Source organism: Halictus rubicundus, chromosome 14 (assembly GCF_050948215.1).
Source record: "Halictus rubicundus isolate RS-2024b chromosome 14, iyHalRubi1_principal, whole genome shotgun sequence".
NCBI classification, from domain to species: domain Eukaryota; kingdom Metazoa; phylum Arthropoda; class Insecta; order Hymenoptera; family Halictidae; genus Halictus; species Halictus rubicundus.
In genome coordinates, this window is record NC_135162.1 from 2,530,131 (window position 1) to 2,554,593 (window position 24,463).

At 54.8% G+C, this 24,463-nt stretch overlaps 3 pseudogenes; all 3 read right to left on the minus strand.

Annotated features, from left to right (window-relative positions):
- Positions 1-2,041: 2,041 nt before the first annotated feature.
- Positions 2,042-2,220, minus strand: LOC143361142 (U2 spliceosomal RNA; annotated as a pseudogene).
- Positions 2,221-10,949: 8,729 nt separating this feature from the next.
- On the minus strand, positions 10,950-11,128 carry LOC143361143 (U2 spliceosomal RNA; annotated as a pseudogene).
- Positions 11,129-19,706: 8,578 nt separating this feature from the next.
- LOC143361162 (U2 spliceosomal RNA) lies at positions 19,707-19,887 on the minus strand (annotated as a pseudogene).
- Positions 19,888-24,463: the final 4,576 nt, after the last annotated feature.

Here is a 24,463-nt window from a genome sequence, read left to right on the forward strand (position 1 = left end):
CAGGTTAAAATCACTTAGTCTTAATCACGAGTGTCAAAATATAGTAATTAAAATCAACGAAGTGACTAGATCTGTCTAAGTAAATAAATAAATAAACAGAATCAGTCGTCGTCAATGTATCACAGTAGGTGTGTATGTAAATAGATAAAATGTGATTAAGTAGTGATGTTAGTAACGTAAAATAGTGTGAGGTAATATAAAGCAGAGTAAAATGTAATAAAATAGAATAAAATAGACAGAGCGGATGAGACGCAGTATTTAACGGTGTCGAAATTGGCATAGACAGTTGACTAGGTGATCAGAATTTAATCAGAGAAGAATAAAGCTGAGAGAGACTAGAATAAAAATAGAAAAATAGGAATAAGACTAGACATAAAATAAAGAGTAAAATGTAACAATAAGCGTATGTGTGGATATCACAGTAATAGGTTTAAAATGGTATAGTATATCACAGAGTACAAAGAGTAAAAGTAACAAGATAAAAGATAAACTATGACTAGAGTTAAGATAGAGTAAAATAGAATACAGTAAAATAAAATAAGAATGAGAATAAAATAGAATAAAATAAGTTGGTGTAAAATGCGATAAAATACGTGTAAAAGTTGAATGTGTCGGTTTTAAAATTAAATTAGGTATGTAAGCAGTCACTGTGATATACAGTACGGTGATTAAAATGTAGTTAAAACGAGTGAATAAGGTAAAATGTGTAAATAGGTGTCTAAATAAATAAATAAATAATTAATAATTAAAATTAGTCAACTAAATATACCAATTAAGATATAATAAAGCAAGTGGCCGAAACGGGAAAGAGAAAAATTAAAGAGATAGACCGAGAGAAGTATGAAACGGGTAAAGATAGAAAGAGAGCGGATGACAGATGGAGGTTAGAAAGGGAGAGAAGATAACAGCGATAGTAGGACTCTACCTTGGACAGAGTAGAGCCTGTCCAAGGGGGACACCTAGCGGGCGGTCGAGAAACTCTTTCGAGCTTCTCGTGCAAGGACCCACCGCTAGAGGGCTGCACCGATACTTGGCGGTACTCAGAAAATTTCCTTAGCACGGGGCTAAGGAATATCTGAGGCCTACACGGATCGGTGACTGATAGGAAATCAGAGCCGAATTAATTTTAATCGAACGAGTCCGATTAAACAATTCGGCTGGTCTTGGCTCAGGAACAATATTCCTGGCTTATTCCGAAACGGAGTACAATTTCGACGAAGCGAGAAACGCTCCGACGTGCCGGTATTTAACAAGAGATGTTGAATATTACTTTTAATAAACTACCGGCACAGACTTGCGCCCCAATTTCGCAATAAATAAAATCTAGAAACTCGGGAACCGTATTAAACAACCAGCGAGCTGATTGTTTAAACAGCCGTCGAGTTAATTGATTAATTTAATTGCGAAATTTGTCGAAACGTTTCCACCTGTCACTTATGTGATCCGGATCGAAATTTCCAGAAATTTCGTTCCGAGCGACCGGGAAGGAGCCGTTAATTGTTTGTGTTTCGCTCTGATCGACGGTTAGCACAGGTGCCAATCGTCGGCAGAACAAAGACACACAACAACGAACGGAAAGGGGAGGTCAACGGGGTTTACCGTGTATTTGAAAACGGGCACCTGGACAAAGAGAGTCCAAATGACACCGTTACAAGTACACGGGGGAATAGACAGAAATTAAAGAGATACAGAGAGAGGGTTTCGACCACTTACCCCGCTCGGGTTCCCCGTACAGGTGTCGTAATTCCCGGAGGTCCGGTTTCGGTGGAGGCGCTTTTGATCGTCGGTGGTCCTCCTCGTCGGCGGCTGGTCGCGCCCCGATCGCTCCTCGGCTCTTGCGTAATCCTTTTAAACGAGTGCACTTAGCACTCCACTTGCTATAACTCGCGTTTTAACTCGCGTTTTGGGGTCGCGGCACCCGTCGGACTTCGCGCGAAACGAAAAATTCAAATTTTTTGCTGTTTCGGGGAGTCGAGAATCTTTCCTCGATTTCTGGAAGTCTGACGGGCTGTGGAATAAGCGGATATTATGCTTTATATAAGCTAATTGGGCCAATCCACACGGCACTGCAATGCGTGGCCGACCCGTGACCGAGGGGGAGCAAGCCCCGACCGCTCCGTCAAATTCCAAAAATCGAGTTAATATTCTGACTCCCCGATGGGGAGTGTATCAGATATTAAGCTGATAAGAACAGATAAAAAGGCACTTTATTCAAGCAATTGTCCCCCGGGTTACATAGGTACCCGGGGGCAGTATAACATACTCGCCTTTTGGCGAGGGCTTATATGGGGGTGCCCTTTTAGGCGCCCCGCTACAAAATACAATTAATTATTTGGTGGTGGGGTGTGCGGCGCGGGGGCATCGGGTCCCCTGCGTGGCTAATGTTTTTATTTTTTATAATAAATAAAATAAATAAGTCGCAGACGCACACACACACAGACACACACACGTCAATAAATAAATAAAATCATTCCGGTCCGATAGTGGGACCTGGTCGGATAGCTTAAAAAGAAATAAAGTTAAAATTATCAATATTGTAATGGCCCGCTGCACGCTAGGAAGATTAAGATATTTATATACTAAGGGAGATGACTAGATGATTAAACACAAAATAAACGAAACTAAAAAGTATAAAAAGAGGAAAGAACAGGAGAAAAAACAATAAAATAGATAAAATAACTTAAAAGAGAATGACTAGAAAGTAATATAAATAAGAAAATAAAGAGAAGATAGAATAGTGACGTGCGGCGAGCCATTTGCCCTCGCTAAAATGTATATAGATATGTAAAAATATAAGTGTATAGGTGTAAAAATATAAATATAATATATATCATATAAAATATAATAAAATAAAATAATAAAAACTAGTGGGCGCGGCACCTCGCATGGCGCCGCTGCCGCACTACACGTCATGCACAGGGCCAGAAGGGCCCTGAGTCAATGTTTGGGCCTCGTGCCCGTTGTTAGCCTCGTCGCGGCTATTTATTCGGGGCGCGACTTCCTCGTTGGTCGAGGAGGGCAATTCCGGAGGAGGGGCGACTGTCACCTCTGGTGGGGGTAGGGGCGGTGCCGCGGTGGGGACACCGGGAGGAGGAGCCGCGTACTGGCGGACCCCCGACACATGCTCCACGTAGATGTCCCGGCCCCAGCGAATGGTCTCAGACACAATGAGACGGCGCATCAGGCCCGCGTACTTCTTACTCACACGCAGGAGCCTGAGCACCGCCTCATTGGCCTGATCCCAGGAGCCGAGAGCCCCAACAACGATCGCGTCGGTCACGACTCGGTAGCCCTGTCCTTCGAGAACGGCGCCGATAGGGAGGTATTTCGCCCTCTTCCTCTCCCTAGCGGCTTCGAAGGCTTCGATGCCGTTCTCGAAGGCCACGGTCACGTCGACGATCACGACGCTTTTCGAAGGCTCGTGTCTGACAACCATGTCAGGACGCAGAGCCTCCAACTCGCCGGTGAGACCCTCGACCCTTTTATTAACCCTTAATGTCCCCGGCAGTCGGCAGGCTCGAGATATTCTCGAGACGATGGCATCGTGGCGCAGTTGCCAGGCGGCCGAGTGAGGCCGGCAGTGACAGATTACATGGGGTAGGGTCTCCAGGGCCTCCCCGCATCGCCGGCAACGCTTATCACCCTCGCCCCACCGCCTTGCCCCATTAAGAGGCAAGACGTTGAGGCGAGCTCGGTGGATGAAGCGCCAATCAGCGAAGCGGGTGAAACTGCCGCCGCGGAGAAAGTGATTTGATGCGCTATCCCGCGACGACACCCCGAAGACCTTCCCCTGATCGGGCTTTTTGCCCAGACGTTCGGCATAGAACTCTGTCACTGCCGCTCTCAAACGGTGCAACACCTGGTCCCGCACCTTCGGTGTTACAACCACCGTGCGCCCGCGTGAGCCCCGGAGTCTAAGACCCAATTCGCGCCGGGCAGCGCACCACTCCCAACGCAATTGGAGCATTTCTCCCGATCGCCGTGCCGCGTTTCGTGCTCTCGACCACAGAGTCGAGAAGTCCCCCCCGTCCCTGGCAAATTCCCCCTCCAGCGAGCCGGAGAGGTACGTTGCCAGGTCCTGATCGGTGGGTGACCTACCGATCTTCCTGGCTACCGCCTCGCTCAGAGATTCTCTGGCCAGCCCACTGATCATCGGGTCCGATGCCGTCAGTAGACGGAATGCGTGTCCGATGACCAGTGCGTCGGCCAGGTCCGCAAGCGGAAGCAGTCCACACCCCCCCCTTTTGGGAGGGAGGTAGACTATCTCCGCGCTGGCTCTCTGAGGGAGGTTGAGCCAGGATTTGGCAAGCTTGCGTACAAGCTTGTCGACTTCCTTGAGGGGGCCCTTCTCAACATGGGCTCCCCGCAGCATGAAGTCGAGGCGGGGCAATATAAACGAGCTCACCGCCTCACATTTTTGCCACGGGGCGAGGAGAGAGCGATCCACGGCCCGGAGATCCCGGACAAGCTCCTCGATCGTCGCGAGCGGGGTCTGCCTGACCTGAAATCCTGTGGGGACTCCAAGGTGCTCGTATGGCGTACCTGCTGCCAGGGCTTTAACCCCTTGACCCTGCAAGCTGAAGCAAGTAGGGAGTACCCGGCGAGTGCCTCTGCTGTCCTGGTGCAGTGTTGCACACTTCGCCGGGTTGAACCGAAGTCCAACCCCATTTGCCGCAGCTTCCACTGTTCGTAACAGTGTTTCCATTCCTTCCGGTGAATCAGCAGTTAACGCCAGGTCATCTGCGTAGGCCAGCACTGAATAACGTTGGCCGTGCAGCGTGTAGCCCGCCGAGGTCGCGGTTACCGCCCTCAGGACCGGTTCCAAGGCTAGGTTGAACGCTACAGGGCTCAACGGGCAGCCCTGCTTAACACCGGAAAGAATGGGGACAGGGTCGGTGAAGCCCTGTGAGGTTCGCACCCGGGTGGTGCATCCATCGTACATCCCTTCCACAATGTTGCGGAAGGGGAGGGGAACGCCGGCCTCAGCGAAAGCGCGGTAGATGGTGGAGTGGGGAATCGAGCCGAACGCGTTCGACAAGTCCAGCCACGCCACCACCACCTGACGCCTGCCCCTGCGAGCGTCGTTCAGGATTTCCTGCAGCGTGAAGTTATGCTCATAGCAACCCTCACACGGCAGGAAACCCTTCTGCTGGGGGCTAAGCCTCCCATTGTGGAGGGCCCACGACACTAAACGGTCGGCCAGCACCGCCGCGAAGAGTTTAGGGGTAGTGTCGGACATGGCAAGTGGTCGCCAGTTCGACAGGTCCCCCCGATCGCCCTTTTTGTGAATCAACACAGTGTTGGAGACCTTCCAGGAAGAAGGGACCGACTCCAACCTACGGCAGAGGTTGAAAAACGCAGTCAAGACGACGCAGCTCGGGTCGGCCTTCCGAAGGTCACGGTAAGTCAGACCGTCGGGTCCTGGCGCGGAGTTTGACATTCGCCGGATCCGTCGGTCTACCTCACTCACTTCAAAAGGCCGGACCAAAGCCTCGCCGCTTGCTGCTGTCGGAGCCTCTGAGGGAAAGCCAAGGGGCCCAGAGGCTTGTGGCTCACTCGCAGGTGAGTACATGTCGAGGAAGTGCTGCATGACGCGCTCCCTGGCAACTTCGCATTGCTCAGGGGCGCCCATGAGCACCTCCTGGACCGCACGCCTGCGGTTCTGCCGGAACAGCCTCTGGAGACGCGTAGCCTCCTTGACTTGGTCCGTTCTCCTATCGGTCTCCAAGCCGGTACGACCGGGAGGGCGTGTCCCTGACGAGTTCGCGACACGCCCCCTCGTCCTCGCGGGGTTTGCTGGTCTTACGCCCCCGTCTCCTCCGTTCCCCGCAGGTCGGGTCCGGAATCCCTGGAAGAAGGCAGCGATTTGCGCTGCAGCTTCCTCCAGGTCTTGAGGATTGTCAGCAGCCCCAGCCAAACTGACCAGTAGCTCCCTCTCTCTCTCCAGTGCGGCTTGCTCCCTCCGTCGGGATGCGCGCTGGCGAGGATTGGGCTGGCCAGCAGGCACAGGCTGCTGCCGTCCCTGCGGTGTCTGGAGGGCCGCGGGTCCTCCAGCAACGCCCCCAGGAGCATTAGTCTGCCCCGTGGGGACCGTTATCCCCCTCGTGCTACAACCCGGGAGCGAGCTCCCAGGGTTATTGTTCCCACCCACTGAACGAAAACGCGACGCGAACCCTCCCAAGCGGACATTCAAATCGCGTAATTCGCGGTGCCGGTCCATCCGCGCGGCGTTGGCAGGGGCCCGCTCAGCACTTACCCTCTGTTGGGTGTTGCGGCTACCTCCTGCCAATGGCCACCGGCGAGTGGCTCCGCCCCTTCGCGTGGTGACGGTGGTGGTGGGAGTGGCCTCCTCCGAGGCTCCGCTGGCGTTGGGAGCTGGTGGGGCCGGTGGAGAACGCTGGTCCCTCGCTGATGGTCGGAGGGGTGCGGCCGGCGTCCTCCTGTCCCCCGCTGGTGAGCTGCGGGGTGTTGTCGTCCTCGGCGACGACGGCGTCATCCTCCTGGACGACTCCGGCGACGACGACGGGGATGGCGACAGCGGGGACAGGCGTCCGGATGCTCGACGCCTGTGGGGAACAACCTGCCACGGCAGTGGGGAGGGATCTTCTTCCTCCTTCCTCCCCACCTCTTCTCCCCTCTCCTCTTCGTTCCCCCGGATGGCCGGAGGGGGAGAAGGAGCTGTCCTGGCGGGACCAGGTGACCCTGCCACTTCCTCGATGGGGGGGAGGGAGAGGACTGCCGGTATAAGCCTCGTCCTCTTCTGTATCCTCTCCACTCCCCCCGCGAGGGGCCTCGATGTCATGATGGGCCCCCCGCTGGCAGTGGTCGTGACGGTGGTCGTGGTCAGCGTGGCCGGAGCCACGCAGGAGACCGCGCAGCAGCCCTCCACTCCCCCCTGCTTCCAACAGATGGTCGGTGGGGGTGAGTGAGCAGGGGGGGAGTCCCTCGTTGTGGTGATGAGGGATGGGCTGCTGCTCGCTACGGTCATGAACTCGGGCGGGAGTGACGAGGCCCGAGTCATCGACCGCAGCGTTCTTCCTTCTGGGCGGTCTCCTGGTGGTGTTGTCGTGACCACCGCTGCGCCCGCCGTGACGGCGGCGTATGATGGTGATGCCGCCGTCCTGATCACCGAGGTAAATACTCGTGGTGGTGATTGGGGTTGGTTTGGGTTAGATGTTGTTTGGGGGGCGGGGGCGGGGGCGGGTGCCCCCCCATCTAACCCAGACGACCTCGGTGATCTGCTCACGCCAGGCTTTGGAGCCGCCTTCCTCTTGGTGGTGGTGAGGGTCATCGTCCGCATCTTGATGTCCCCGAGCTCGATCGGCACGCTGGCTCCCCTCCTGTTCCTCGCCGCGCTCCTCGTGACCGGTCCCCTTGGGCTGGTGGGCGGGGACCTGGTCTTGGGGGAGACAGTCGACCCCCTCGTCCTCCTTGCCACGCCACCAGTAGTGTTGGTGGCGTGCTTATCGGGGGTCGACTTGCGTGCCGATGAGCCCGGGCTGGATCGTTGGGCGGCTCCGGGCCCGGTCGTGGTGCGCTTGGCGGGCGCATTCCTGGTCCCTGGTGGTGTCGGTGCCAGGGCAGCCTCGTTGCTTCGCCGCGACAGGCTGCTCCTTGTTGCTGTTGTTGTTGCTGCTGCTGGTGGGGGCGTGGGCGTCTTCTTCGTGGCGGTCCCGGCTGCTGCTACCCCTGCCTGGGTCCTCCTCGACGCTCCAGGTGGTGGTGGCGTCTGGGATTTCCTCCCGGACGTTGCTGCTGCTGCTGCAGGGGTGGTCTTCGCCCTGGAGGCGGCCAGAGGGGGCGGCGGCGTCAGTGACTTCCGAAGGGGAGCCACTAGTGCCGCCGCAACCTTCGGCCTGGCCCCCAGGGACGCCGATGGTGGTGGTGGCGTGATGGATGGCCTGGGGGTAGGTCGTGGGACCGCCACGATCGTCCTCGTCCTCGTTGCCAGCGTTGTCCTTGTTGATGTCCCCGCTGTCGTCCCCGTCGCAGCTGCAGACGTGCCGAAGGGCAGTTTGCGCTGCAACGTCAGCGTGCGGGTCGTCGCCGAAGCCGTCGTCGTCGTAGTGGTGACCACACTGGTGGTCGGTGTGGTCGCGGGGCCCGATGTTGGTGGTACGGCCCCGCCGGAGGTGTTGATCTCCTGGGCCGTCGCCGCCTGCCGCTGGCCACTCGCAGTCGTCGTCGTTGCTGTCGTCGTCGTCGTTGCTGTCGTCGTCGTTGTTGTCGTCGTCGTCGTCGTTGTCGTGGCCGTCGTCGTTGTAGCGACCCCTCCAGCTCCCGCCGCAGCGGAAAACCTTAAAATTGACTCGGGCCTCCCTCGGCCCGAGGAATTAGTGCCAGTCGCAGAGGAGGAGGACCGAGCACCGGTTGTCCGGTTGCTGGCAGAACCGGTAATTGTTCTGCTGGTCCCACCCCGACCTGGCCCACCCGTACTCGCGTGTGCGGCGGCGTGGTGAGTCTTTACTGCTTTTAGGGCATATCTGCCCGTGCCAGGCTCACCACACTCGCCGCACCGATGAACGATACTATGTCCGGGGTGGTATTTCTTGGCGTGCTTTGCCAGGTCGGAATGGGACTTATACGCCCCACCGAGCTTCATGCCCGGTTTGCCGTAGCATTCCGGGCATCGGAATTCCTCCGGGAACGGGAAATCTATATATATTGTAATAGGGCTACTGCTTTGCCCTGCCATTTTTGGATCGACCTGTACGGGGTTGACTACGAGCGGTAGAAGATAAATAGATAGATTATTAAGTTGAGGAGGCGCAGATTACAATAAAATAAAACAATAGGTGTAAGTAAATAAATAAATAAATAAATAAATAAGTAAATAAATAGATAGGTATATCTGTCAGTCACTGGGTAAATGCGTGTATGAATAAATAAATAAATAAATAAATAAATAAAACCAGGTTAAAATCACTTAGTCTTAATCACGAGTGTCAAAATATAGTAATTAAAATCAACGAAGTGACTAGATCTGTCTAAGTAAATAAATAAATAAACAGAATCAGTCGTCGTCAATGTATCACAGTAGGTGTGTATGTAAATAGATAAAATGTGATTAAGTAGTGATGTTAGTAACGTAAAATAGTGTGAGGTAATATAAAGCAGAGTAAAATGTAATAAAATAGAATAAAATAGACAGAGCGGATGAGACGCAGTATTTAACGGTGTCGAAATTGGCATAGACAGTTGACTAGGTGATCAGAATTTAATCAGAGAAGAATAAAGCTGAGAGAGACTAGAATAAAAATAGAAAAATAGGAATAAGACTAGACATAAAATAAAGAGTAAAATGTAACAATAAGCGTATGTGTGGATATCACAGTAATAGGTTTAAAATGGTATAGTATATCACAGAGTACAAAGAGTAAAAGTAACAAGATAAAAGATAAACTATGACTAGAGTTAAGATAGAGTAAAATAGAATACAGTAAAATAAAATAAGAATGAGAATAAAATAGAATAAAATAAGTTGGTGTAAAATGCGATAAAATACGTGTAAAAGTTGAATGTGTCGGTTTTAAAATTAAATTAGGTATGTAAGCAGTCACTGTGATATACAGTACGGTGATTAAAATGTAGTTAAAACGAGTGAATAAGGTAAAATGTGTAAATAGGTGTCTAAATAAATAAATAAATAATTAATAATTAAAATTAGTCAACTAAATATACCAATTAAGATATAATAAAGCAAGTGGCCGAAACGGGAAAGAGAAAAATTAAAGAGATAGACCGAGAGAAGTATGAAACGGGTAAAGATAGAAAGAGAGCGGATGACAGATGGAGGTTAGAAAGGGAGAGAAGATAACAGCGATAGTAGGACTCTACCTTGGACAGAGTAGAGCCTGTCCAAGGGGGACACCTAGCGGGCGGTCGAGAAACTCTTTCGAGCTTCTCGTGCAAGGACCCACCGCTAGAGGGCTGCACCGATACTTGGCGGTACTCAGAAAATTTCCTTAGCACGGGGCTAAGGAATATCTGAGGCCTACACGGATCGGTGACTGATAGGAAATCAGAGCCGAATTAATTTAATCGAACGAGTCCGATTAAACAATTCGGCTGGTCTTGGCTCAGGAACAATATTCCTGGCTTATTCCGAAACGGAGTACAATTTCGACGAAGTAGGAGACGCTCCGACGTGCCGATATTCAACGAGATGTTAAATATTAGTTTATTAAACTGTCGGCACAGGCTTGCGCCCCAATTTCGCAATAAATAAAATCTGTTAACTCGGGAACCGTATTAAACAACCAGCGAGCTGATTGTTTAAACAGCCGTCGAGTTAATTGATTAATTTAATTGCGAAATTTGCCGAATCGTTTCCACCTGTCACTTATGTGATCCGGATCGAAATTTCCAGAAATTTCGTTCCTAGCGACCGGGAAGGAGCCGTTAATTGTTTGTGTTTCGCTCTGATCGACGGTTAGCACAGGTGCCAATCGTCGGCAGAACAAAGACACACAACAACGAACGGAAAGGGGAGGTCAACGGGGTTTACCGTGTATTTGAAAACGGGCACCTGGACAAAGAGAGTCCAAATGACACCGTTACAAGTACACGGGGGAATAGACAGAAATTAAAGAGATACAGAGAGAGGGTTTCGACCACTTACCCCGCTCGGGTTCCCCGTACAGGTGGTCGGTTTCCCGGAGGTCCGGTTTCGGTGGAGGCGCTTTTGATCGTCGGTGGTCCTCCTCGTCGGCGGCTGGTCGCGCCCCGATCGCTCCTCGGCTCTTGCGTAATCCTTTTAAACGAGTGCACTTAGCACTCCACTTGCTATAACTCGCGTTTTAACTCGCGTTTTGGGGTCGCGGCACCCGTCGGACTTCGCGCGAAACGAAAAATTCAAATTTTTTGCTGTTTCGGGGAGTCGAGAATCTTTCCTCGATTTCTGGAAGTCTGACGGGCTGTGGAATAAGCGGATATTATGCTTTATATAAGCTAATTGGGCCAATCCACACGGCACTGCAATGCGTGGCCGACCCGTGACCGAGGGGGAGCAAGCCCCGACCGCTCCGTCAAATTCCAAAAATCGAGTTAATATTCTGACTCCCCGATGGGGAGTGTATCAGATATTAAGCTGATAAGAACAGATAAAAAGGCACTTTATTCAAGCAATTGTCCCCCGGGTTACATAGGTACCCGGGGGCAGTATAACATACTCGCCTTTTGGCGAGGGCTTATATGGGGGTGCCCTTTTAGGCGCCCCGCTACAAAATACAATTAATTATTTGGTGGTGGGGTGTGCGGCGCGGGGGCATCGGGTCCCCTGCGTGGCTAATGTTTTTATTTTTTATAATAAATAAAATAAATAAGTCGCAGACGCACACACACACAGACACACACACGTCAATAAATAAATAAAATCATTCCGGTCCCATAGTGGGACCTGGTCGGATAGCTTAAAAAGAAATAAAGTTAAAATTATCAATATTGTAATGGCCCGCTGCACGCTAGGAAGATTAAGATACTTATATACTAAGGGAGATGACTAGATGATTAAACACAAAATAAACGAAACTAAAAAGTATAAAAAGAGGAAAGAACAGGAGAAAAAACAATAGAATAGATAAAATAACTTAAAAGAGAATGACTAGAAAGTAATATAAATAAGAAAATAAAGAGAAGATAGAATAGTGACGTGCGGCGAGCCATTTGCCCTCGCTAAAATGTATATAGATATGTAAAAATATAAGTGTATAGGTGTAAAAATATAAATATAATATATATCATATAAAATATAATAAAATAAAATAAAATAATAAAAACTAGTGGGCGCGGCACCTCGCATGGCGCCGCTGCCGCACTACACGTCATGCACAGGGCCAGAAGGGCCCTGAGTCAATGTTTGGGCCTCGTGCCCGTTGTTAGCCTCGTCGCGGCTATTTATTCGGGGCGCGACTTCCTCGTTGGTCGAGGAGGGCAATTCCGGAGGAGGGGCGACTGTCACCTCTGGTGGGGGTAGGGGCGGTGCCGCGGTGGGGACACCGGGAGGAGGAGCCGCGTACTGGCGGACCCCCGACACATGCTCCACGTAGATGTCCCGGCCCCAGCGAATGGTCTCAGACACAATGAGACGGCGCATCAGGCCCGCGTACTTCTTACTCACACGCAGGAGCCTGAGCACCGCCTCATTGGCCTGATCCCAGGAGCCGAGAGCCCCAACAACGATCGCGTCGGTCACGACTCGGTAGCCCCGTCCTTCGAGAACGGCGCCGATAGGGAGGTATTTCGCCCTCTTCCTCTCCCTAGCGGCTTCGAAGGCTTCGATGCCGTTCTCGAAGGCCACGGTCACGTCGACGATCACGACGCTTTTCGAAGGCTCGTGTCTGACAACAATGTCAGGACGCAAAGCCTCCAACTCGCCGGTGAGACCCTCGACCCTTTTATTAACCCTTAATGTCCCCGGCAGTCGGCAGGCTCGAGATATTCTCGAGACGATGGCATCGTGGCGCAGTTGCCAGGCGGCCGAGTGAGGCCGGCAGTGACAGATTACATGGGGTAAGGTCTCCAGGGCCTCCCCGCATCGCCGGCAACGCTTATCACCCTCGCCCCACCGCCTTGCCCCATTAAGAGGCAAGACGTTGAGGCGAGCTCGGTGGATGAAGCGCCAATCAGCGAAGCGGGTGAAACTGCCGCCGCGGAGAAAGTGATTTGATGCGCTATCCCGCGACGACACCCCGAAGACCTTCCCCTGATCGGGCTTTTTGCCCAGACGTTCGGCATAGAACTCTGTCACTGCCGCTCTCAAACGGTGCAACACCTGGTCCCGCACCTTCGGTGTTACAACCACCGTGCGCCCGCGTGAGCCCCGGAGTCTAATACCCAGTTCGCGCCGGGCAGCGCACCACTCCCAACGCAATTGGAGCATTTCTCCCGATCGCCGTGCCGCGTTTCGTGCTCTCGACCACAGAGTCGAGAAGTCCCCTCCGTCCCTGGCGAATTCCCCCTCCAGCGAGCCGGAGAGGTACATCGCCAGGTCCTGATCGGTGGGTGTCCTACCGATCTTCCTGGCTACCGCCTCGCTCAGAGATTCTCTGGCCAGCCCACTGATCATCGGGTCCGATGCCGTCAGTAGACGGAATGCATGTCCGATGACCAGTGCGTCGGCCAGGTCCGCAAGCGGAAGCAGTCCACACCCCCCCTTTTTGGGAGGGAGGTAGACTACCTCCGCGCTGGCTCTCTGAGGGAGGTTGAGCCAGGACTTGGCAAGCTTGCGAACAAGCCTGTCGACTTCCTTGAGGGGACCTTTCTCCACATGGGCTCCCCGTAGCATGAAGTCGAGGCGGGGCAATATAAATGATCTCACCGCCTCACACTTTTGCCACGGGGCGAGGAGAGAGCGATCCACGGCCCGGAGATCCCGGACAAGCTCCTCGATCGTCGCGAGCGGGGTCTGCCTGACCTGAAATCCTGTGGGGACTCCAAGGTGCTCATATGGCGCACCTGCTGCCAGGGCTTTAACCCCTTGACCCTGCAAGCTGAAGCAAGTAGGGTGTACCCGGCGAGTGCCTCTGCTGTCCTGATGCAGTGTTGCACACTTCGCCGGGTTGAACCGAAGTCCAACCCCACTTGCCGCAGCTTCCACTGTTCGTAACAGTGTTTCCATTCCCTCCGGAGAATCGGCAGTCAACGCCAGATCGTCGGCGTAGGCCAAAACCGAGTATCGTTGGCCGTGTAGCGTGTAACCCGCCGAGGTCGCGGTTACCGCCCTCAGGACCGGTTCCAGGGCGAGGTTAAACGCCACAGGGCTCAACGGACAGCCCTGCTTGACTCCGGAGAGAATGGGGACAGGGTCAGTGTAGCCCTGTGAGGTTCGCACCCGGGTGGTGCATCCGTCATACATCCCTTCCACAATATTGCGGAAGGGGAGGGGAACGCCGGCCTCAGCAAAGGCACGGTAGATGGTGGAATGGGGGATCGAGCCGAACGCGTTCGACAAGTCCAGCCATGCCACCACCACCTGACGCCTGCCCCTGCGAGCGTCGTTCAGGATCTCCTGCAGCGCGAAGTTGTGCTCGTAGCAACCCTCACACGGCAGGAAACCCTTCTGCTGGGGGCTGAGCCTCCCATTATGGAGGGCCCACGACACTAGACGGTCAGCCAGCACCGCCGCGAAGAGTTTGGGGGTGGTGTCGGACATGGCAAGTGGTCGCCAGTTCGACAGGTCCCCCCGATCGCCCTTTTTGTGAATTAACACGGTGTTGGAGACCTTCCAGGAAGAAGGGACCGACTCCAACCTGCGGCAAAGGTTGAAGAAGGCAGTCAAGACGACGCAGCTCGGATCAGCCTTCCGAAGGTCACGGTAAGTCAGACCGTCGGGTCCTGGCGCGGAGTTTGACATCCGCCGGATCCGTCGGTCTACCTCACTCACTTCAAAAGGCCGGATCAATGCCTCGCCGCTTGCTGCTGTCGGAGCCTCTGAAGGAAAGCCAAGGGGCCCAGAGGCTTGCGGCTCACTCGCAGGTGAGTACATGTCGAGGAAGTGCTGCATGACGCGCTCCCTGGCAACTTCGCATTGCTCAGGGGCGCCCATGAGCACCTCCTGGACCGCACGCCTGCGGTTCTGCCGGAACAGCCTGTGGAGACGCGTAGCCTCCTTGACTTGGTCCGTTCTCCTATCGGTCTCCAAGCCGGTACGACCGGGAGGGCGTGTCCCTGACGAGTTCGCGACACGCCCCCTCGCCCTCGCGGGGTTTGCTGGTCTTACGTCCCCGTCTCCTCCGTTCCCCGCAGGTCGGGTCCGGAATCCCTGGAAGAAGGCAGCGATTTGCGCTGCAGCTTCCTCCAGGTCTTGAGGATTGTCAGCAGCCCCAGCCAAACTGACCAGTAGCTCCCTCTCTCTCTCCAGTGCGGCTTGCTCCCTCCGTCGGGATGCGCGCTGGCGAGGATTGGGCTGGCCAGCCGGCACAGGCTGCTGCCGTCCCTGCGGTGTCTGGAGGGCCGCGGGTCCTCCAGCAACGCCCCCAGGAGCATTAGTCTGCCCCGTGGGGACCGTTATCCCCCTCGTGCTACCACCCGGGAGCGAGCTCCCAGGGTTATTGTTCCCACCCACACTACGAAAACGCGACGCGTACCCTCCCAAGCGGACATTCAAATCGCGTAATTCGCGGTGCCGGTCCATCCGCGCGGCGTTGGCAGGGGCCCGCTCAGCACTTACCCTCTGTTGGGTGTTGCGGCTACCTCCTGCCAATGGCCACCGGCGAGCGGCTCCGCCCCTTCGCGTGGTGACGGTGGTGGTGGGAGTGGCCTCCTCCAAGGCTCCGCTGACGTTGGGAGCTGGTGGGGCCGGTAGAGAACGCTGGTCCCTCGCTGTTGGTCGCAGGGGTGCGGCCGGCGTCCTCCTGTCCCCCGCTGGTGAGCTGCGGGGTGTTGTCCTCGACGGCGACGGCGTCCTCCTCTGGGACGACCTCGGCGACGACGACGGGGATGTTGGCAGCGGGGACAGGCGCCCAGATGATCGGCGCCTGCCGGCAACAACCTGCCACGGCAGTGGGGAGGGATCCTCTTCCTCCTTCCTCCCCACCTCTTCTCCCCTCTCCTCTTCGCTCCCCCGGGTGGCCGGAGGGGGAGAAGGAGCTGTCCTTGCGGGACCAGGCGACCCTGCCACTTCCTCGATGGGGGGGAGGGAGAGGACCGCTGGCGTGAGCCTCGTCCTCTTCTGTGCCCTCTCCACTCCCCCCGCGAGGGGCCTCGAGGTCATGATAGGCCCCCCGCTGGCAGTGGTCGTGACGGTGGTCGTGGTCAGCGTGGTTAGTGCCACGCAGGAGACCGCGCAGCAGCCCTTCGCTCCCCCCTGCTCCCCACAAATAGTGGGTGGGGATGACCAAGCAGGGGGGGAGGTTCTCGTGGTGGTGGTAGGTGAAGGACTGCTAATTGCTGCGGCCAAGTACTCGGGCGGGAGCGATGATGCCCGAGACATTGACCGCAGCATTCTTCCTTCTGGGCGGTCTCCTGGTGATGTGTTTGTGACCACCGCCGCGCCCGCTGTGACGGCGGCGTAGGATGGCGATGCCGCCGTCCTGATCACCGAGGTGAACACCCGTGAAGTGGTAGGGTGTTGGTTTGGGTTAGATGTTGTTTGGGGGGCGGGGGCGGGGGCGGGTGCCCCCCCATCTAACCCAGACGACCTCGGTGATCTGCTCACGCCAGGCTTTGGAGCCGCCTTCCTCTTGGTGGCGTTGAGGGCTGCAGTCCGCATCCTTATGTCTCCGAGCTCGATCGGCACGCTGGCTCCCCTCCTGTTCCTTGCTGCGCTCCTCGTGACCGGTCCCCTTGGGCTGGTGGGCGGGGACCTGGTCTTGGGGGAGACAGTCGACCCCCTCGTCCTCCTTGCCACGCCACCAGTAGTGTTGGTGGCGTGCTTATCGGGGGTCGACTTGCGTGCCGATGAGCCCGGGCTGGATCGTTGGGCGGCTCCGGACCCGGTCGTGATGCGTTTGGCGGGCGCATTCCTGGTCCCTGGTGGAGTCGGTACCAGGGCAGCCTCGTTGCTTCGCCGCGACAGGCTGCTCCTTGTTGTTGTTGTTGTTGCTGCTGCTGGTGGGGGCGTGGGCGTCTTCTTCGTGGCGGTCCCGGCTGCTGCTACCCCTGCCTGGGTCCTCCTCAACGCTCCAGGTGGTGGTGGCGTCTGGGATTTCCTCCCGGACGTTGCTGCTGCTGCTGCAGGGGTGGTCTTCGCCCTGGAGGCGGCCAGAAGGGGCGGCGGCGTCAGTGACTTCCGAAGGGGAGCCACTAGTGCCGCCGCAACCTTCGGCCTGGCCCCCAGGGACGCCGATGGTGGTGGTGGCGTGGTTGATGGCCTGGGGGTAGGTCGTGGGACCGCCACGATCGTCCTCGTCCTCGCTGCCAGCGTCGTCCTCGTAGACGTCCCCGCTGTCGTCCCCGTCGCTGCTGCAGACGTGCCAAAAGGCAGTCTGCTCTGTAGCGTAGACGTGCGGGTCATCGCCGAAGCCGTCGTCGTTGTGGTGGTGACCACGCTGGTGGTCGGCGTGGTCGCGGGGCCCGATGATGGTGGTACTGCCCCGCCGGAGGTGTTGGTTCGTTGGGCCGTCGCCGCCTGCCGCTGGCCACATGCTGTCGTCGTCGTCGCAGTCGTTGTCGTCGTTGCTGTGGCCGTTGTCGTAGTGACGACCCCTCCAGCTCCCGCCGCAGCGGGAAACCTTAAAATTGACTCGGGCCTCCCTCGGCCCGAGGAATTAGTGCCAGTCGCAGAGGAGGAGGACCGGGCACCGGTTGTCCGGATGTTAGTAGAACCGTTGTTCGTTCTACTGGTCCCACTCCGACCTGGCCCACCCATACTCGCGTGTGCAGCGGCGTGGTGAGTCTTAACCGCTTTTAGGGCATATCTGCCCGTGCCCGGCTCACCACACTCGCCGCACCGGTGGACAATGATATGTCCCGGGTGGTATTTCTTGGCATGCTTTGCCAGGTCGGAATGGGACTTATACGCCCCACCGAGCTTCATGCCCGGTTTGCCGTAGCATTCCGGGCATCGGAATTCCTCCGGGAAGGGGAAGTCAATATAAATTGTAACCGGGCTGCTGCTTTGCCCTGCCATTTTTGGGACGACCTGTACTAGGGTAACTATGTGCAAAGAGAAGGAAATAAGTATAAAAATAGAGATAGAAATGAGAATAAAATAGTTCCGGGTGTAGTAATTAGAGCTATGTTAAAAACAGTGTAATAGAGTATACGTATAAAATAGCTGAATTGTGTAGTCAGTAAAAAATAAATAAAAGAAAATAATACATAAGTAAATAAATAAATAAGTGGAACTCAGATTTGTGTGTTAAATTGGTAAAAGCTCAGTCGAGTGTAGATAAAGTATCATGGAGTAAAATAAAGTAAGATAAAGTAAAATATAATAGGGCACGATCACGACAGAGTAACACGTTGAGTAAAATATAATGAAGTAAAAGTGGTAAAAGATAGTAAAATATGGTAAAATAAAATAAAATAAGATAATATATGTCAATTGCACTAGTTTAGATGTAAGAAGTCAGTATACGAAGTTGACTGGGTGGGCGAGGTACGTTAAGACAGTAGAATGTAATGTAAATAAGCGTATCGAAGAGTAAGAAAGATCACAGTGATATTAATGTAGAAATAAATAATAATAAAATAGAAATAAAGTGGAGTAAAATGCGTTAAAATAGCCGGTATATATCACAGAATAAAATTAAAGTAGCGTAGGAACCAAGTATGACTAGAGTAAAATGTAATAAATTAAATTAAAATAGTGTGTATAAATCAGGTAAGTAAAATCAGTAAATAGGTAGCTAATGAGAGTATAGCATGCAGTACTCTAGGTTTAAATTAAAATAAGATAGAAAGGTAGGTAAAATCGATAGATAAATAGATAGATGGATAGATCAGTCGATATATAAATAAGTAAATAAATAAATAGATAAATAAATAAAGTCAGTCAACTAAGTATACCAATTACAGTAGAGCGAGGTGAGTGGCCGAAACAGGAAAGAGAAAAATTAAAGAGATAGACCGAGAGAAGTATGAAACGGGTAAAGATAGAAAGAGAGCGGATGACAGATGGAGGTTAGAAAGGGAGAGAAGATAAAGCGATAGTAGGACTCTACCTTGGACAGAGTAGAGCCTGTCCAAGGGGGACACCTAGCGGGCGGTCGAGAAACTCTTTCGAGTTTCTCGTGCAAGGACCCACCGCTAGAGGGCTGCACCGATACTTGGCGGTACTCAGAAAATTTCCTTAGCACGGGGCCAAGGAATATCTGAGGCCTACACGGATCGGTGACTGATAGGAAATCAGAGCCGAATTAATTTAATCGAACGAGTCCGATTAAACAATTCGGCTGGTCTAGGCTCAGGAACAATATTCCTGGCTTATTCCGAAACGGAGTACAATTTCGACGAAGTAAGAAACGCTCCGACGTGCCGGTATTCAACGAGATGTTAAATATTAGTTTATTAAACTGTCGGCACAGGCTTGCGCCCCAATTTCGCAATAAATAAAATCTGTTAACTCGGGAACCGTATTAAACAACCAGCGAGCTGATTGTTTAAACAGCCGTCGAGTTAATTGATTAATTTAATTGCGAAATTTGTCGAATCGTTTCCACCTGTCACTTATGCAATCCGGATCGAAATTTCCAGAAATTTCGTTCCGAGCGACCGGGAAGGAGCCGTTAATTGTTTGTGTTTCGCTCTGATCGACGGTTAGCACAGGTGCCAATCGTCGGCAGAACAAAGACACACAACAACGAACGGAAAGGGGAGGTCAACGGGGTTTACCGTGTATTTGAAAACGGGCACTTGGACAAGAGAGTCCAAATGACACCGTTACAAGTACACGGGGGAATAGACAGAAGTTACAGAGATAGAGAGAGGGTTTCGACCACTTACCCCGCTCGGGTTCCCCGCACAGGTGGTCGGTTTCCCGGAGGTCCGGCTTCGGTGGAGGCGCTTGGTTTTCGGTGGTCCTCCTCGTCGGCGGCTGGTCGCGCCCCGATCGCTCCTCGGCTCTGGAGTAATCCTTTTGAATAAACGTGCACTCCGCACTCCACTTGCTATAAACTCGCGTTTCGGGTCGCGGTACCCGCCGAACTTCGCGCGAAACGAAAAATTTCAAAAATTTTTATAAGTTTCGGGGAGTCGAGAATATCTCCTCGATTCTGGAAGTTGACGGGCTGTGGAATAAGCAGATATTTTGTGCTTTTTAAAAGGCTAATTGGGCCAATCCACACGGCACTGCAATGCGTGGCCGACCCGTGACCGAGGGGGAGCAAGCCCCGACCGCTCCGTCAAATTCCAAAAATCGAGTTAATATTCTGACTCCCCGATGGGGAGTGTATCAGATATTAAGCTGATAAGAACAGATAAAGGCGTTTATTTTCAAACAATGGTCCCCCGGGCTACATTGGCACCCGGGGGCAGTACAACATACTCGCCTTTTGGCGAGGGCTTACATGGGGGTGCCTTTTTGGGCACCCCGCCACAAAATAAAATTAGTGATTTGGTGGTGGGGTGTGCGGCGCGGGGGCATCAGGCCCCCTGCGTGGCTAATGTTTTCATTTTTAAAATAAATAAAACGCGTACGCACACACACACAGACACACACACGTCAATAAATAAGTAAGATCATTCCGGTCCCATAGTGGGGCCTGGTCGGATGACTTAAAACTAGGATTAAAATTAAGCTTGTCAACATTGTGATGGCTCGCTGCACGTTAAGAAAATTAAAATACTTATATACTAAGGGAGGTGACTAGATGGTTAAAAGGAAAATAAACAGAACTCAAAAAAGTTTAAAGAGAGGAAAGAACAGGAGAAAAAAAAAACAATAGACCAGATAAAGCAACTTAAAAGAGAATGACTAGAACGTAATGTAAATAAGAAAATAAAAGGGAAGATAGAATAGAGGCGTGCAGCGAGCCATTTGCCCTCGCTAAAATGTATATAAATATGCAAAATAAAGATGTAAAAAATGTATAACCTGTGGGAAATAAAAATGTAGATATAAATATAGTTATAATATACTATAGTATAATATAATAAAAAAACTAGTGGGCGCGGTGCCTCGTGTGGCATCCCCGCCGCGCTACTCGTCATACGTGGGGTCGGTAGGGCCCTGTGTCAGTACAAGGGCCTCATGCCCGTCTTCAGCCTCGTCGCGGCTGTCATTCCGGGGCGCGGTTCCCTCGTTGGCCGAGGGAGGTAGGTTGGGAGGAGGGGCCACTGTCACCTCTAGTGGAGGTCGGAGCGGTGCTGCGGTGGGGACACCGGGAGGAGGAGCCGCGTACTGGCGGACCCCCGACACATGCTCCACGTAGATGTCCCGGCCCCAGCGAATGGTCTCAGACACAATGAGACGGCGCATCAGACTCGCGTACTTCTTACTCACACGCAGGAGCCTGAGCACCGCCTCATTGGCCTGATCCCAGGAGCCGAGAGCCCCAACAACGATCGCGTCGGTCACGACTCGGTAGCCCTGTCCTTCGAGAACGGCGCCGATAGGGAGGTATTTCGCCCTCTTCCTCTCCCTAGCGGCTTCGAAGGCTTCGATGCCGTTCTCGAAGGCCACGGTCACGTCGACGATCACGACGCTTTTCGAAGGCTCGTGCCTGACAACAATGTCAGGGCGCAGAGCCTCCAACTCGCCGGTGAGACCCTCGACCCTTTTGTTCACCCTTAATGTCCCCGGCAGTCGGCAGGCTCGAGATATTCTCGAGACGATGGCGTCGTGGCGCAGTTGCCAGGCGGCCGAGTGAGGCCGGCAGTGACAGATCACATGGGGTAGGGTCTCCAGGGCCTCCCCGCATCGCCGGCAACGCTTATCACCCTCGCCCCACCGCCTTGCCCCATTAAGAGGCAAGACGTTGAGGCGAGCTCGGTGGATAAAGCGCCAATCAGCGAAGCGGGTGAAGCTGCCGCCGCGGAGAAAGTGATTTGATACACTATCCCGCGACGACACCCCGAAGACCTTCCCCTGATCGGGCTTTTTGCCCAGGCGATCGGCATAGAACTCTGTCACTGCCGCTCTCAAACGATGCAACACCTGATCCCGCACCTTCGGTGTTACAACCACCGTGCGCCCGCGTGAGCCCCGGAGTCTAAGACCCAATTCGCGCCGGGCAGCGCACCACTCCCAACGCAATTGGAGCATTTCTCCTGATCGCCGTGCCGCGTTTCGTGCTCTCGACCACAGAGTCGAGAAGTCCCCCCCGTCCCTGGCAAATTCCCCCTCCAGCGAGCCGGAGAGGTACGTTGCCAGGTCCTGATCGGTGGGTGACCTACCGATCTTCCTGGCTACCGCCTCGCTCAGAGATTCTCTGGCCAGCCCACTGATCATCGGGTCCGATGCCGTCAGTAGACGGAATGCGTGTCCGATGACGAGTGCGTCGGCCAGGTCCGCAAGCGGAAGCAGTCCACACCCCCCCCTTTTGGGAGGGAGGTAGACTACCTCCGCGCTGGCTCTCTGAGGGAGGTTGAGCCAGGATTTGGCAAGCTTGCGTACAAGCTTGTCGACTTCCTTGAGGGGGCCCTTCTCAACATGGGCTCCCCGCAGCATGAAGTCGAGGCGGGGCAATATAAACGAGCTCACCGCCTCACATTTTTGCCACGGGGCGAGGAGAGAGCGATCCACGGCCCGGAGATCCCGGACAAGCTCCTCGATCGTCGCGAGCGGGGTCTGCCTGACCTGAAATCCTGTGGGGACTCCAAGGTGCTCGTATGGCGCACCTGCTGCCAGGGCTTTAACCCCTTGACCCTGCAAGCTGAAGCAAGTAGGGAGTACCCGGCGAGTGCCTCTGCTGTCCTGGTGCAGTGTTGCACACTTCGCCGGGTTGAACCGAAGTCCAACCCCATTTGCCGCAGCTTCCACTGTTCGTAACAGTGTTTCCATTCCCTCCGGAGAATCGGCAGTCAACGCCAGATCGTCGGCGTAGGCCAAAACCGAGTATCGTTGGCCGTGTAGCGTGTAACCCGCCGAGGTCGCGGTTACCGCCCTCAGGACCGGTTCCAGGGCGAGGTTAAACGCCACAGGGCTCAACGGACAGCCCTGCTTGACTCCGGAGAGAATGGGGACAGGGTCAGTGTAGCCCTGTGAGGTTCGCACCCGGGTGGTGCATCCGTCATACATCCCTTCCACAATATTGCGGAAGGGGAGGGGAACGCCGGCCTCAGCAAAGGCACGGTAGATGGTGGAATGGGGGATCGAGCCGAACGCGTTCGACAAGTCCAGCCATGCCACCACCACCTGACGCCTGCCCCTGCGAGCGTCGTTCAGGATTTCCTGCAGCGTGAAGTTGTGTTCGTAGCAACCCTCACACGGCAGGAAACCCCTCTGCTGGGGGCTGAGCCTCCCATTGTGGAGGGCCCACGACACTAGACGGTCAGCCAGCACCGCCGCGAAGAGTTTGGGGGTGGTGTCGGACATGGCAAGTGGTCGCCAGTTCGACAGGTCCCCCCGATCGCCCTTTTTGTGAATTAACACGGTGTTGGAGACCTTCCAGGAAGAAGGGACCGACTCCAACCTGCGGCAAAGGTTGAAGAAGGCAGTCAAGACGACGCAGCTCGGATCAGCCTTCCGAAGGTCACGGTAAGTCAGACCGTCGGGTCCTGGCGCGGAGTTTGACATCCGCCGGATCCGTCGGTCTACCTCACTCACTTCAAAAGGCCGGATCAAAGCCTCGCCGCTTGCTGCTGTCGGAGCCTCTGAAGGAAAGCCAAGGGGCCCAGAGGCTTGCGGCTCACTCGCAGGTGAGTACATGTCGAGGAAGTGCTGCATGACGCGCTCCCTGGCAACTTCGCATTGCTCAGGGGCGCCCATGAGCACCTCCTGGACCGCACGCCTGCGGTTCTGCCGGAACAGCCTCTGGAGACGCGTAGCCTCCTTGACTTGGTCCGTTCTCCTATCGGTCTCCAAGCCGGTACGACCGGGAGGGCGTGTCCCTGACGAGTTCGCGACACGCCCCCTCGTCCTCGCGGGGTTTGCTGGTCTTACGCCCCCGTCTCCTCCGTTCCCTGCAGGTCGGGTCCGGAATCCCCGGAAGAAGGCAGCGATTTGCGCTGCAACTTCCTCCAGGTCTTGAGGATTGTCAGCAGCCCCAGCCAAACTGACCAGTAGCTCCCTCTCTCTCTCCAGTGCGGCTTGCTCCCTCCGTCGGGATGCGCGCTGGCGAGGATTGGGCTGGCCAGCAGGCACAGGCTGCTGCCGTCCCTGCGGTGTCTGGAGGGCCGCGGGTCCTCCAGCAACGCCCCCAGGAGCATTGGTCTGCCCCGTGGGGACCGTTATCCCCCTCGTGCTACCACCCGGGAGCGAGCTCCCAGGGTTATTGTTCCCACCCACACTACGAAAACGCGACGCGTACCCTCCCAAGCGGACATTGATATCGCGGAATTCGCGGTGTCGGTCCATCCGCGCGGCGTTGGCAGGGGCCCGCTCAGTACTTACCCTCTGCTGGGTGATGCGGCTACCTCCTGCCAATGGCCACCGGCGAGCGGCTCCGCCCCTTCGCGTGGTGACGGTGGTGGTGGGAGTGGCCCCCTCCAAGGCTCCGCTGACGTTGGGAGCTGGCGGGGCCGGTGGAGAACGCTGGTCCCTCGCTGTTGGTCGCAGGGGTGCGGCCGGCGTCCTCCTGTCCCCCGCTGGTGAGCTGCGGGGTGTTGTCGTCCTCGGCGACGACGGCGTCATCCTCCTGGACGACTCCAGCGATGACGACGGGGATGGCGACAGCGGGGGCAGGCGTCCAGGTGTTCGACGCCTGCCGGCACCAGCCTGCCACGGCAGTGGGGAGGGTTCTTCTTCTTCCTCCTCCCTCCCCACCTCTTCTCCCCTCTCCTCTTCATTCCCCCGGATGGCCGGAGGGGGAGAAGGGACTGTCCTGGCGGGACCAGGCGACCCTGCCACTTCCTCGATGGGAGGGAGGGAGAGGACCACTGGCGTGAGCCTCATCCTCTTCTGTGTCCTCTCCACTCCCCC